This window comes from Antennarius striatus, chromosome 13 (assembly GCF_040054535.1).
Source record: "Antennarius striatus isolate MH-2024 chromosome 13, ASM4005453v1, whole genome shotgun sequence".
Lineage (NCBI taxonomy): Eukaryota > Metazoa > Chordata > Actinopteri > Lophiiformes > Antennariidae > Antennarius > Antennarius striatus.
In genome coordinates, this window is record NC_090788.1 from 1,127,146 (window position 1) to 1,140,173 (window position 13,028).

The 13,028-nt window shown below is 41.9% G+C and overlaps 3 long non-coding RNA genes across 3 annotated transcripts; all 3 read left to right on the top strand.

Annotated features, from left to right (window-relative positions):
- Nucleotides 1–1,329: 1,329 nt before the first annotated feature.
- Nucleotides 1,330–3,557, top strand: LOC137605855 (uncharacterized). The gene is made up of 4 exons (XR_011037799.1): nucleotides 1,330–1,514; nucleotides 1,585–1,669; nucleotides 1,749–1,773; nucleotides 3,426–3,557. It is a non-coding gene; the product is annotated as an uncharacterized lncRNA (long non-coding RNA).
- Nucleotides 3,558–5,582: 2,025 nt separating this feature from the next.
- On the top strand, nucleotides 5,583–8,038 carry LOC137606734 (uncharacterized). The gene is made up of 4 exons (XR_011037913.1): nucleotides 5,583–5,733; nucleotides 5,804–5,888; nucleotides 6,007–6,031; nucleotides 7,768–8,038. It is a non-coding gene; the product is annotated as an uncharacterized lncRNA (long non-coding RNA).
- Nucleotides 8,039–9,620: 1,582 nt separating this feature from the next.
- On the top strand, nucleotides 9,621–12,241 carry LOC137606718 (uncharacterized). The gene is made up of 4 exons (XR_011037908.1): nucleotides 9,621–9,769; nucleotides 9,840–9,924; nucleotides 10,043–10,067; nucleotides 11,850–12,241. It is a non-coding gene; the product is annotated as an uncharacterized lncRNA (long non-coding RNA).
- The last annotated feature ends 787 nt before the right edge of the window (nucleotides 12,242–13,028 follow it).

The window sequence follows — 13,028 nt, forward strand, 5'->3', positions numbered from 1 at the left end:
CATTGGGTCAGAGATTCATCATTGTATATTATTATATTCCCCAAAAGTCCGTCTCTGTCTTTAATCTGTTATGCACCAGAAGGTTTCCATATTCTATCACTTGTTTGCTCCACAGAGGGATCTCTGTCATTCATCTTAGCCTCCTGCCTCATATTGTATGTAGGAACCATGAAGAACGATGAACTTGTTGGGGACACCATTCTGATTGAGCGTTGGTCATTCTGAGATGATATCTTTACAGGAAGTTTAGAGGAAATGGATTTCCTGTTTAAAATGACTCAAAAACATCCAACTAGACGTCACATTTGTCCAAAAGAAAAGGACAGAAATCATGAACCAAGCTGAGAGAAAATCAGAGAAGTAATTGGACAGATAGATACTTTATTAATCCTGGAGATTTTGTATATCCTCTGCTCACAGACATAAATGCACATAGATAAATACTAGATAAATACACAAGAGGAAAACACTGACAATACAGGACTGGACATATACTACACAACAAGTCTAAAGAAAGACTCAACTAAGGAGAACGGTTCAAACAAACAACTAGAAAGTACAAAGGGTATAACAGAACAGACAGCAGGAGGTCCACTTGGGGGACAACTCCCAGGTACTTGTAGTTTCCCACCACCTCCTTCACCCAGTTCAGCAGCACAGACCCAAAGGATTCTGGGAGAAACCTGCTCTGGTCCAACCACCTTCTGAGATCGAAGTGTTGACGTCACCTGGTCTGCAGTGAAGATGGTGTTGGTGGAGGTGGTAGCAGGTAGTTCTGGTGGGGCAGTGCAGTAGAAGGGTTAACACCACCCCAGTCAGCCAATCCAGAGGTGCTGTCCCTGACTGCTATGGGATGTTCTAGAGACGCTTCAACCAAGACAACCCCTGCACTTCCAGAGACTTGAGGTACTCAGGTCCAATCTGATCCACCCCCGGTGTTCTGCCACTGAGGAACCCGGTAAACACCTTGGTGACTTCTGCTCGAGTGATGGACAAGTCCACCTCAGCCTCTGCTTCAGCCATGGAAGACATGATGATGGGATGGAGGAGATCCTCGATGTATTCCTTCCACTACCCAACAATATCCTCAGTCGAGGTCAGCAATACGAGTTTCTGCCTCCAAAACCACTCGTGTCCCAGAATACCTGTGAGCTGCCTCCGGAGTCCCAAGATACAACAAGACTGAACAAGATTCTGTTTTCAGCTTAAAGGAATCTCCTACTTCCAGCACCCAATGGGGACTGTTGAACCTGTGGTACTTTTCCACTCATGTCGTCACAGTTCTGATCGCTCCACCCACTTCATCATCTGATTCCAATCACCTGCCAACTCAAACGCTGCTCATCAACAGTCAAACCACCCGTCAATACCAGACACTCCAGCATTCACCTCCAGACTGATCTGTTGTCGTCTTCTCCTGATCCTGACCTTCCTTACCTGCTGGTTCCTGTTCCCCTGAAGGACTAGAGAAGTCTTTACCAGTTGTTCCGTTTGGATCCCACCGTCCCGTTACAGTATGTTCACACATACTTGGACAACAAGCTGACTGGAAATGAAGTTATAGAGAGTGTGTTCTTGTTCCAGGTTGGTGGTCTGAACATGCGTCTGTTGGCAGTTATGTGGAGGGTGGTAACTTTGGTTGCCTTGGTTACCCTCATCATGACCAGTGGTAAGTCCAGGAGTTGATCAGCCAGTGTTCAAACAGCTGTTAAACATGATTAATTTCTGATTTTTCTGTGTCTCTTTAGTCCAAAGCCGACCCCCTCCCCATGCGTGAGTATTTTACTGTCAGAATAAATGTCAGGGTTGAGGAGACCAAAACTCTCATGAAGAAACATGAGGAAATTTCAAACATTAGTTTCAGGTCATGTCCACACGTAGCCCGGTATTTTCCAACACATAAACGCTCCATGTTGACACTTGAATATTTGTTCTTCTGTTTTTTTCCTTATTGGAGTCATAAAGACGTGTCCTCAGTCGGGGGTCATCAACCCGCGGCTCTGGAGCCACATGTGGCTCCTTCATCCTTACGCGGTGGCTCCGTGTAGCATAAGGGAGGGGGGCGTAAATGTCCAATTGAAATCTGTTAAATTTGGGTTTGTTCATTTTCTGTTGTAATTTTAAATTGGAAAATTATTGTGATCATAAAACATTAAAATAAAATTAGATTAATTTTTTTTCATTGCTCAAAATATGCATCGCATTGGCTGAAAACTGGTAGGAGCAGAATTCCCATGAACCAGGTAAAATAAACATGTATGCAAATGATTTTTAAATATTTATTTTCATTGTTCAGTGAAATAGAACTTTGTCTTCTATTTATTTTTGAAATAAATTGAAATAAAGTGACCTGAATTTTTGAAATTCAGGTCACTCCAAAAACTCCAAGGTGTGTGTGTGTGCGCACCTTGGAGTTTTATATATGCATATATGTAATATATATGCATATATACAGTATATAAGGAGTATAAACTGTATTTTTTGTTTTCTACGTGGATAATTTGTTCTTTTGAAGTCATTTGACTTCAACTTGGTGTGTTTGAAGTTATTATGTTAAGAAAATCCAAATGTGTTCATTACTTAAATAAGTTTTAATTTTCTCTGGAGCGCTTCATGGATGTCATCAGCAACACACTATAGTTGTTTATACTAAATGTTAAATTAAAACACACTATACACAGCCCCCCCCCCCTCAGTGTTTTTGCTCTCCACCCCCCCATCAGCCCAACTCCGTTCACCTGTCTCCACAGCTGCAGCTCATCCTAATCAGACCTACATATCAGCCCCTCCTGCAGGCTCAGCCTTTGTCTCGTCGCTGGAGACTCGTCCTCCTCTCCACTTCCTGCTCTTGGTTTATTTCTCTGTTCTGTTCACTTCAGAGCTCAAAACGTTTCCCAGTGTTTTCTCTTCTGATCCAAGCGGCTCTTTGAGTGTTGATGGCTGCCTCATCCCTGATTTAAGTGTTCTGACTCCAGGACAGAAAAATCACATTTCAGACTGAAGCATTTTATTCTTAAAACTGATTTCAGAGACAAGAACGTAATAATTAGAAACTGATCAATAAATGAAACTGAAATCTTCAGTTTTTACATCCTATAAGTCGTGTAACGAAGTTGAAGCGGTTTCTATTTCTGAAATGTGTTGAAGAAGTTATGTTACAATTATTAAACTTCAGATAAAACATCAGTGAAGACAGAAGATGAACAAAAAGAACTTGTGAAACAGCAGAAGCAGAGCTGAGCAAATATGAAGCAGAGCAAGTTTCAGATACTGAGTTCATGTTTACTCTGATCTAAACAAATTGTTTGAACATTTTACGTTCTGATCGAAATACATGACTGAGGAATTCATGAATGGCTTGTAAAATGTAAAAATAATACATCTGAGCGTCTTTTAAAGTGTATTTTTTTATTTGAATTGAATAGATGGAAGTCTTCCACCAGTATTGACTACTATGGAGGCTTCTTGAATGGTGTCAGTCAAGGTCAGAGTGGAGACTTAGATGAAGGTGGCATTGGAAGTGGAAGAGGAGGAGGAGGAGGAGGAGAAGGACATGGAAGAGGAGGAGGTAGATGTGGAATAGGAGGAGGTGGTGGAGGTGGATTTGGAGGAGGTGGAGGTGGATTTGGAGGAGGAGGAGGTGGATATGGATATGGAAGAGGAGGAGGAGGAAGAAGAGGAAGAGGAGGAGGAAGAAGAGGAGGAGGAGGAGGAGGTGGAGGCCGGTCCTGAGACCTCTGAGCTACTGGTTGGCCCGACAGGAGGTGACGATGTCATGGAGACATTTTTCACCATCATGACACCCTGTTGGTCTTCGTTCTTCAAACTTCCTCTCAGACTGCTCTGGTGCTCTGATTGGTAGTTTCTCTTGGTACAAGATGAATAAATAACATCCAAAAGACTGTTGGACTCTTGTCATCCATTAACTACCAATAGATTGTTTCCTTTATTAAATCTCCATCACATGAAGAACTGGAATAACAAACAAACAGTCGTCAGAGAGTTCATGAAAATGATCTCGAAAGAACTCTGAGAGCTTCTGGACTTCATCTCTGATGACGCTGGTCTGGATGGAGGTTTCTCCACAGAAGGAAGCAGCACATTGATCCCATTGGGTCAGAGAATCATCATTGTATATTATTATATTCCCCAAAAGTCCGTCCCTGTCTTTAATCTGTTATGCACCAGAAGGTTTCCATATTCTATCACTTATTTCCTCCACAGAGGGATCTCTGTCATTCATCTTAGCCTCCTGCCTCATATTGTATGTAGGAACCATGAAGAACAATGAACTTGTTGGGGACACTCGTCTGATTGAGGGTTGGTCATTCTGAGATGATATCTTTACAGGAAGTTTAGAGGAAATGGATTTCCTGTTTAAAATGACTCAAAAAGCCTTAACTCCAAAAGGAGTTAATGAAATGATCTCTAAAGAACTGTGAGAGCTTCTGGACTTCATCTCTGATGACGCTGGTCTGGATGGAGGTTTCTCCACAGAAGAAAGCAGCACATTGATCCCATTGAGTCAAAGAGTCCTCATCTTATATTCTTATATTCCCCAAAAGTCCCGTCTCTATCTTTAATCTGTTATGGACCAGAGGGTACATAACAGGTTCAATCACTATTTTGCTCCATATATTTATGTCATTCATCTTGGCCTCCTGCCTCATATTGTATGTAGGAACCATGAAGAACGATGAACTTGTTGGGGACACCATTCTGATTGAGGGTTGGTCATTCTGAGATAATATCTTTACAGGAAGTTTAGAGGAAATGGATTTCCTGTTTAAAATGACTTAAAAAATATCCAACTAGACGTCACATTTGTCCAAAAGGAAAGGACAGAAATCATGAACCAAGCTGAGAGAAAATCAGAGAAGTAATTGGACAGATAGATAGAAACCTGCTCTGGTCCAACCACCTTCTGAGATCGAAGTGTTGACGTCACCTGGTCTGCAGTGAAGATGGTGTTGGTGGAGGTGGTAGCAGGTAGTTCTGGTGGGGCAGTGCAGTAGAAGGGTTAACACCACCCCAGTCTGCCAATCCAGAGGTGCTGTCCCTGACTGCTATGGGATGTTCTAGAGACGCTTCAACCAAGACAATCCCTGCACTTTCAGAGACTTGAGGTACTCAGGAAAATCTGATCCACCCCCGGTGTTCTGCCACTGAGGAACCTGGTAAACACCTTGGTGACTTCTGCTCGAGTGATGGACAAGTCCACCTCAGCCTCTGCTTCAGCCATGGAAGACATGATGATGGGATGGAGGAGATCCTCAATGTATTCCTTCCACTACCCAACAATATCCTCAGTCGAGGTCAGCGATACGAGTTTCTGCCTCCAAAACCACTCGTGTCCCAGAATACCTGTGAGCTGCCTCCGGAGTCCCAAGATACAACAAGACTGAACAAGATTCTGTTTTCAGCTTGAAGGAATCCCCTACTTCCAGCACCCAATGGGGACTGTTGAACCTGTGGTACTTTTCCACTCATGTCGTCACAGTTCTGATCGCTCCACCCACTTTATCATCTGATTCCAATCACCTGCCAACTCAAACGCTGCTCATCAACAGTCAAACCGCCCATCAATACCAGACACTCCAGCATTCACCTCCAGACTGATCTGTTGTCGTCTTCTCCTGATCCTGACCTTCCTTACCTGCTGGTTCCTGTTCCCCTGAAGGACTAGAGAAGTCTTTACCAGTTGTTCCATTAGGATCCCACCGTCCCGTTACAGTATGTTCACACATACTTGGACAACAAGCTGACTGGAAATGAAGTTATAGAGAGTGTGTTCTTGTTCCAGGTTGGTGGTCTGAACATGCGTCTGTTGGCAGTTATGTGGAGGGTGGTAACTTTGGTTGCCTTGGTTACCCTCATCATGACCAGTGGTAAGTCCAAGAGTTGATCAACCAGTGTTCAAACAGCTGTGTGTGGAGTCAGACATGAAGTATAAGTTGTGTAAAAGTTTAAGCTCTTACTGGTTTTTATTTTTCTGTGTCTCTTCAGTCCAAAGCCAGCACCATCGCTATGAGTGAGTATTCTACTGTTAACATAACTGTCGTACGTATCCTCAGACACACAGACTGTGTGTTCATCTATTCTAGAAACAGATCAAGACAAAGACGTCAGATTTCACATAATCACAAGGGACATTCAGTGTTAAACATGAGAAAATTCAGACCCATAAAGGTCAGCCAGGGGTCGTCGTCCCATGGCTCTGGAGCCATAAAATGTAAATATCCACTTGAAGTGTTTTTTTAGTTGTGTTTGATCATTTTTCTAATTGTAATTGTACATTGTAACCTCATTGTGATCTCAAGACATCAGCATAATCTCTAGACTATTGAGAGCACCTAGAAGCCGCAGGCGTCGAGGTGACGTAACCACTGCAGGACTTTTAAACATTTTAGCACCATTTTTTCCCCAACAGTGTCTGTAACACAGTGATACCAACCTTATGTGCAGCAACTTTCCCACTTCAACAACCAGATCGATTGTCTTTAACTTAAAAACTGCATCATGTCTCTTTCTTCATGTTTTCCATCATAAGGGGTGTGAATGATGTCCAAAATATCTGTTCAAAACACAATCAGACTACAGAAGGCTCTTCTTCTTCCTCCTGTCTCACACAGATGGGTGAAGAGGAAAAAACTAGCAGCTTATAGTCCGGAAAATTCAATAATATAAAATAAAATGTTATTATTCTTTGTGGATCAAACTGTGCATCAAACTCACTGAAAACCAGCAGGAGCAGAATTCCCATTAACCAGCAAAATAAACTAATAATTTTCAAATATTTATTCTTCATTGTTCATTAAAATAGTGCTTTGTTTTCAATTATTTTCTTAAATTCAGGTCAAGGTTCTCCCACACGCTCCAAAAGCCCACAGGTTATATGAGGATGACGACTCGCTGTGTTTTTTGTTTGCTCCGTGGATAATTTAAGTTCATCTTTTTGATTCATTTGAATCTTCAACACAATGTGTTTCATTGTTATTTTAAATTTTCCACATTCCCTCAGTGTTTTTGCTCTCCACCCCCCCATCAGCCCAACTCCGTTCACCTGTCTCCACAGCTGCAGCTCATCCTAACCAGACCTACATATCAGCCCCTCCTGCAGGCTCAGCCTTTGTCTCCTTGTTGGAGACTCGTCCTCCTCTCCACTTCCTGCTCTTGGTTTATTTCTCTGGTGTCCAAAACACAGTTCTGTTCACTTTACTGTGGAAACCAGGTCCAAACGGCTCTGAGTGTTAATGGTTGTCGACCCCTGATTTCAGTGTTCTGACATGATTTAACTTGTCTTTTCAGAATCGATTAGCTTCTAATGACCAGAACAGAAAAGTCATATTTCAGACTGAAGCATTTGAACTCTTATAACTGATTTCACGTCCGCACAAAAGTGACAAGAGTACCTCTAATGACAAGAATGTAATAATTAGAAACTGATCAGTGTGTTGATAAATGAATAGATGAAATTAAAATCAGTTTTTATATTCTATAATGGAGTTGCAGCAGTTACCATTTTTAAAATGTTTTGAAGAAATTATGTTAGTCATTAAACTTTATATAAAACATCAGAAAAGACGAACAAAAAACAACTTGTGGAATAACAGAAGTGAATCAGAATTGAGTAAATATGGAGCAGAACAAGTTTCAGACACTGAGTTCATGTTAATGTTCTTATAAAATCATGAAGGGTTTTTAAATGGTAAAGATAGAAATATAACTGCCTTTTAACATGTAATTCTTTTTATTTGATTTCTAAAGAGTGCGCTCCACCGTTGGCAGATACCGCGGACTTAGAGGCTCTGAGGGAGACGTTCGTCGACGTGGCAGTGGAGACTGTGGAGGTGGAGATTGTAGATACGGAGGCTACGAAACACGTGGACGCTAAGGCCATAATAGAAGTGGAGGTGGAAGCAGCTCCTGAGACCGATGAGCTGCTGGATCGTTCAGCATCATCATTCAAACTTCATCTCAGACTGCTCTGGTGCTCTGACTTGTAGTTCCTCTTGGTAGAAGATGAATAAATAGCATTCAAAAGACCGTTGGACTCTTGTCATCCATTAACTACCAATAGATGGTTTCCTCTATTAATTTCCACCACATGAAAAACTGGAACAACAACAAAGAACAGACATCAAGGAGTTAATGAAATGATCTCTAAAGAACTCTGAGAGCTTCTGGACTTCATCTCTGATGACGCTGGTCTGGATGGAGGTTTCTCCACAGAAGAAAGCAGCACATTGATCCCATTGGGTCAGAGATTCATCATTGTATATTATTATATTCCCCAAAAGTCCGTCTCTGTCTTTAATCTGTTATGCACCAGAAGGTTTCCATATTCTATCACTTGTTTGCTCCATAGAGGGATCTCTGTCATTCATCTTAGCCTCCTGCCTCATATTGTATGTAGGAACCATGAAGAACGATGAACTTGTTGGGGACACCATTCTGATTGAGGGTTGGTCATTCTGAGATGATATCTTTACAGGAAGTTTAGAGGAAATGGATTTCCTGTTTAAAATGACTCAAAAACATCCAACTAGACGTCACATTTGTCCAAAAGAAAAGGACAGAAATCATGAACCAACCTGAGAGAAAATCAGAGAAGTAATTGGACAGATAGATACTTTATTAATCCTGGAGGAGATTTTGTATATCCTCTGCTCACAGACATAAATGCACATAGATAAATACTAGATAAATACACAAGAGGAAAACACTGACAATACAGGACTGGACATATACTACACAACAAGTCTAAAGAAAGACTCAACTAAGGAGAACGGTTCAAACAAACAACTAGAAAGTACAAAGGGTATAACAGAACAGACAGCAGGAGGTCCACTTGGGGGACAACTCCCAGGTACTTGTAGTTTCCCACCACCTCCTTCACCCAGTTCAGCAGCACAGACCCAAAGGATTCTGGGAGAAACCTGCTCTGGTCCAACCACCTTCTGAGATCAAAGTGTTGAAGTCACCTGGTCTGCAGTGAAGATGGTGTTGGTGGAGGTGGTAGCAGGTAGTTCTGGTGGGGCAGTGCAGTAGAAGGGTTAACACCACCCCAGTCAGCCAATCCAGAGGTGCTGTCCCTGACTGCTATGGGATGTTCTAGAGACGCTTCAACCAAGACAACCCCTGCACTTCCAGAGACTTGAGGTACTCAGGCAAATCTGATCCACCCCCGGTGTTCTGCCACTGAGGAACCCGGTAAACACCTTGGTGACTTCTGCTCGAGTGATGGACAAGTCCACCTCGGCCTCTGCTTCAGCCATGGAAGACATGATGATGGGATGGAGGAGATCCTCGATGTATTCCTTCCACTACCCAACAATATCCTCAGTCGAGGTCAGCAATACGAGTTTCTGCCTCCAAAACCACTCGTGTCCCAGAATACCTGTGAGCTGCCTCCGGAGTCCCAAGATACAACAAGACTGAACAAGATTCTGTTTTCAGCTTAAAGGAATCCCCTACTTCCAGCACCCAATGGGGACTGTTGAACCTGTGGTACTTTTCCACTCATGTCGTCACAGTTCTGATCGCTCCACCCACTTCATCATCTGATTCCAATCACCTGCCAACTCAAACGCTGCTCATCAACAGTCAAACCACCCGTCAATACCAGACACTCCAGCATTCACCTCCAGACTGATCTGTTGTCGTCTTCTCCTGATCCTGACCTTCCTTACCTGCTGGTTCCTGTTCCCCTGAAGGACTAGAGAAGTCTTTACCAGTTGTTCCGTTTGGATCCCACCGTCCCGTTACAGTATGTTCACACATACTTGGACAACAAACTGACTGGAAATGAAGTTATAGAGAGTGTGTTCTTGTTCCAGGTTGGTGGTCTGAACATGCGTCTGTTGGCAGTTATGTGGAGGGTGGTAACTTTGGTTGCCTTGGTTACCCTCATCATGACCAGTGGTAAGTCCAAGAGTTGATCAACCAGTGTTCAAACAGCTGTGTGTGGAATCAGACATGAAGTATAAGTTGTGTAAAAGTTTAAGCTCTTACTGGTTTTTATTTTTCTGTGTCTCTTCAGTCCAAAGCCAGCACCATCGCTATGAGTGAGTATTGTACTATTAACATAACTGTCGTACGTATCCTCAGACACACAGACTGTGTGTTCATCTATTCTAGAAACAGATCAAGACAAAGACGTCAGATTTCACATAATCACAAGGAACATTCAGTGTTAAACTTGAGAAAATTCAGACCCATAAAGGTCAGCCAGGGGTCGTCGTCCCATGGCTCTGGAGCCATAAAATGTAAATATCCACTTGAAGTGTTTTTTTAGTTGTGTTTGATCATTTTTCTAATTGTAATTGTACATTGTAACCTCATTGTGATCTCAAGACATTAGCATAATCTCTAGACTATTGAGAGCACCTAGAAGCCGCAGGCGTCGAGGTGACGTAACCACTGCAGGATTTTTAAACATTTTAGCACCATTTTTTCCCCAACAGTGTCTGTAACACAGTGATACCAACCTTATGTGCAGCAACTTTCCCACTTCAACAACCAGATCGATTGTCTTTAAGTTAAAAGCTGCATCATGTCTCTTTCTTCACGTTTTCCATCATAAGGGGTGTGAATGATGTCCAAAATATCTGTTCAAAACACAATCAGACTACAGAAGGCTCTTCTTCCTCCTCCTGTCTCACACAGATGGGTGAAGAGGAAAAAACTAGCAGATTATAGTCCGGAAAATACAATAATATAAAATAAAATGTTATTATTCTTTGTGGATCAAACTGTGCATCAAACTCACTGAAAACCAGCAGGAGCAGAATTCCCATTAACCAGCAAAATAAACTAATAGTTTTCAAATATTTATTCTTCATTGTTCATTAAAATAGTGCTTTGTTTTCAATTATTTTCTTAAATTCAGGTCAAGGTTCTCCCACACGCTCCAAAAGCCCAAAGGTTATATGAGGATGACGACTCGCTGTGTTTTTTGTTTGCTCCGTGGATAACTTAAGTTCATCTTTTTGATTCATTTGAATCTTCAACACAATGTGTTTCATTGTTATTTTAAATTTTCCACATTCCCTCAGTGTTTTTGCTCTCCACCCCCCCATCAGCCCAACTCCGTTCACCTGTCTCCACAGCTGCAGCTCATCCTAACCAGACCTACATATCAGCCCCTCCTGCAGGCTCAGCCTTTGTCTCCTTGTTGGAGACTCGTCCTCCTCTCCACTTCCTGCTCTTGGTTTATTTCTCTGGTGTCCAAAACACAGTTCTGTTCACTTTACTGTGGAAACCAGGTCCAAACGGCTCTTTGAGTGTTAATGGTTGTCGACTCCTGATTTCAGTGTTCTGACATGATTTAACTTGTTTTTTCAGAATCGATTAGCTTCTAATGACCAGAACAGAAAAGTCATATTTCAGACTGAAGCATTTGAACTCTTATAACTGATTTCGCGTCCCCACAAAAGTGACAAGAGTACCTCTAATGACAAGAATGTAATAATTAGAAAGTGATCAGTGTGTTGAGAAAAATCGATACATGACATTGAAATAATCATGAATATATTCTTTAATGGAGTTGCAGCTGTTACTGTTTTCTAAAATGTGTTGAAGAAACTATGTTAGTCATTAAACTTTAAATAAAACATCAGTGAAGACAAATGAAGCAGATAGAACTTGGAGGAAATATGGAGCAGGACAAGTTTCAGACACCGAGTTCCTGGTTACTTTGATCGAACCAGAAATTTCTTCAAGATTTTATGAAATTTTGAGATTTAATCCAAATTTCTTATAAAATCATGAAGGGTTTATATACAGTTTGGTAAAAGTAGAAATCCAACTGCCTTTTAAAATGTATTTTCTTTATTTTATTTCTAAAGAGGGATCTCTTCCATCGATAGAAGATCCCGCATAGATAGAGCCTCTGACAGAGACGTCGGTCGAAGTGACAGTGGAGACTGTGGAGGTGGAGATTGTTTTTGGGGTAAACTCTACCGCTCCAAAGGAAGTTTTAATGGACGTGAGAGTGCAGACTGTAATGGAGGTGAAGATTGTAGTGGATTTCTCGGCTACCTTAAACGTAGATTTGGACGCTAAGGCCATAATAGAAGTGGAGGTGGAAGCAGCTCCTGAGACCGATGAGCTGCTGGTTCAATCGACACCATCATTACACTTCGTTGGTCTTTGTTCTCACAACTTGCTTTCAGACTGCTCTGGTACTCTGATTTGTAGTTCCTCTTGGTAGAAGATAAATAAATAGCATCCAAAAGACTGTTGGACTCTTGTCATCCTTTAACTACCAATAGATTGTTACTTCTATGAAATTTCCTTTTGAAGAAGAACTGGAACAACAACAAAGAACAGACGTCAAAGAGTTAATGAAATGATCTCTAAAGAACTGTGAGAGCTTCTGGACTTCATCTCTGATGACGCTGGTCTGGATGGAGTTTTCTCCACAGAAGGAAGCAGCACATTGATCCCATTGGGTCAGAGATTTATCCTCTTGTATTATAAAGTAGTCCCTCGTGTATTCGTGCTTCAAGATGCACAGCTTCACTACATCACAAATTTTTAGTAGGTAGCTACGTGATAGCGTACGCGCATGCTATTGGCTGGTAGCATCCGGAAGTGGGTTGCGTTCCAAGACTCACTGAAGGCAACGCACTTCCGTGTATTAAAGAAACGCTCCAAAGTGCTTTAAACAGTCTATCAGAGTGAACGAAAAGGTACTACAGATAGAAGGTGGTTTAATATCAGTATGGGGGGGGTTCAGAAATGTTTGAATTACCCTAAATAATAAAATAAATAGTTTGTCGCTATATTTCGTTTTTGCAGGTAGTCCCAGAACGCATTAACCACCAATGAGGGATTACTGTATACTGTACTAGTCGAAAGAAAGACTCAACTAAGGAGAACGGTTCAAACAAACAACTAGAAAGTACAAAGGGTACAACAGAACAGACAGCAGGAGGTCCACTTGGGGGACAACTCCCAGGTACTTGTAGTTTCCCACCACCTCCTTCACCCAGTTCAGCAGCACAGCCCAAAGGAGTCTGGGG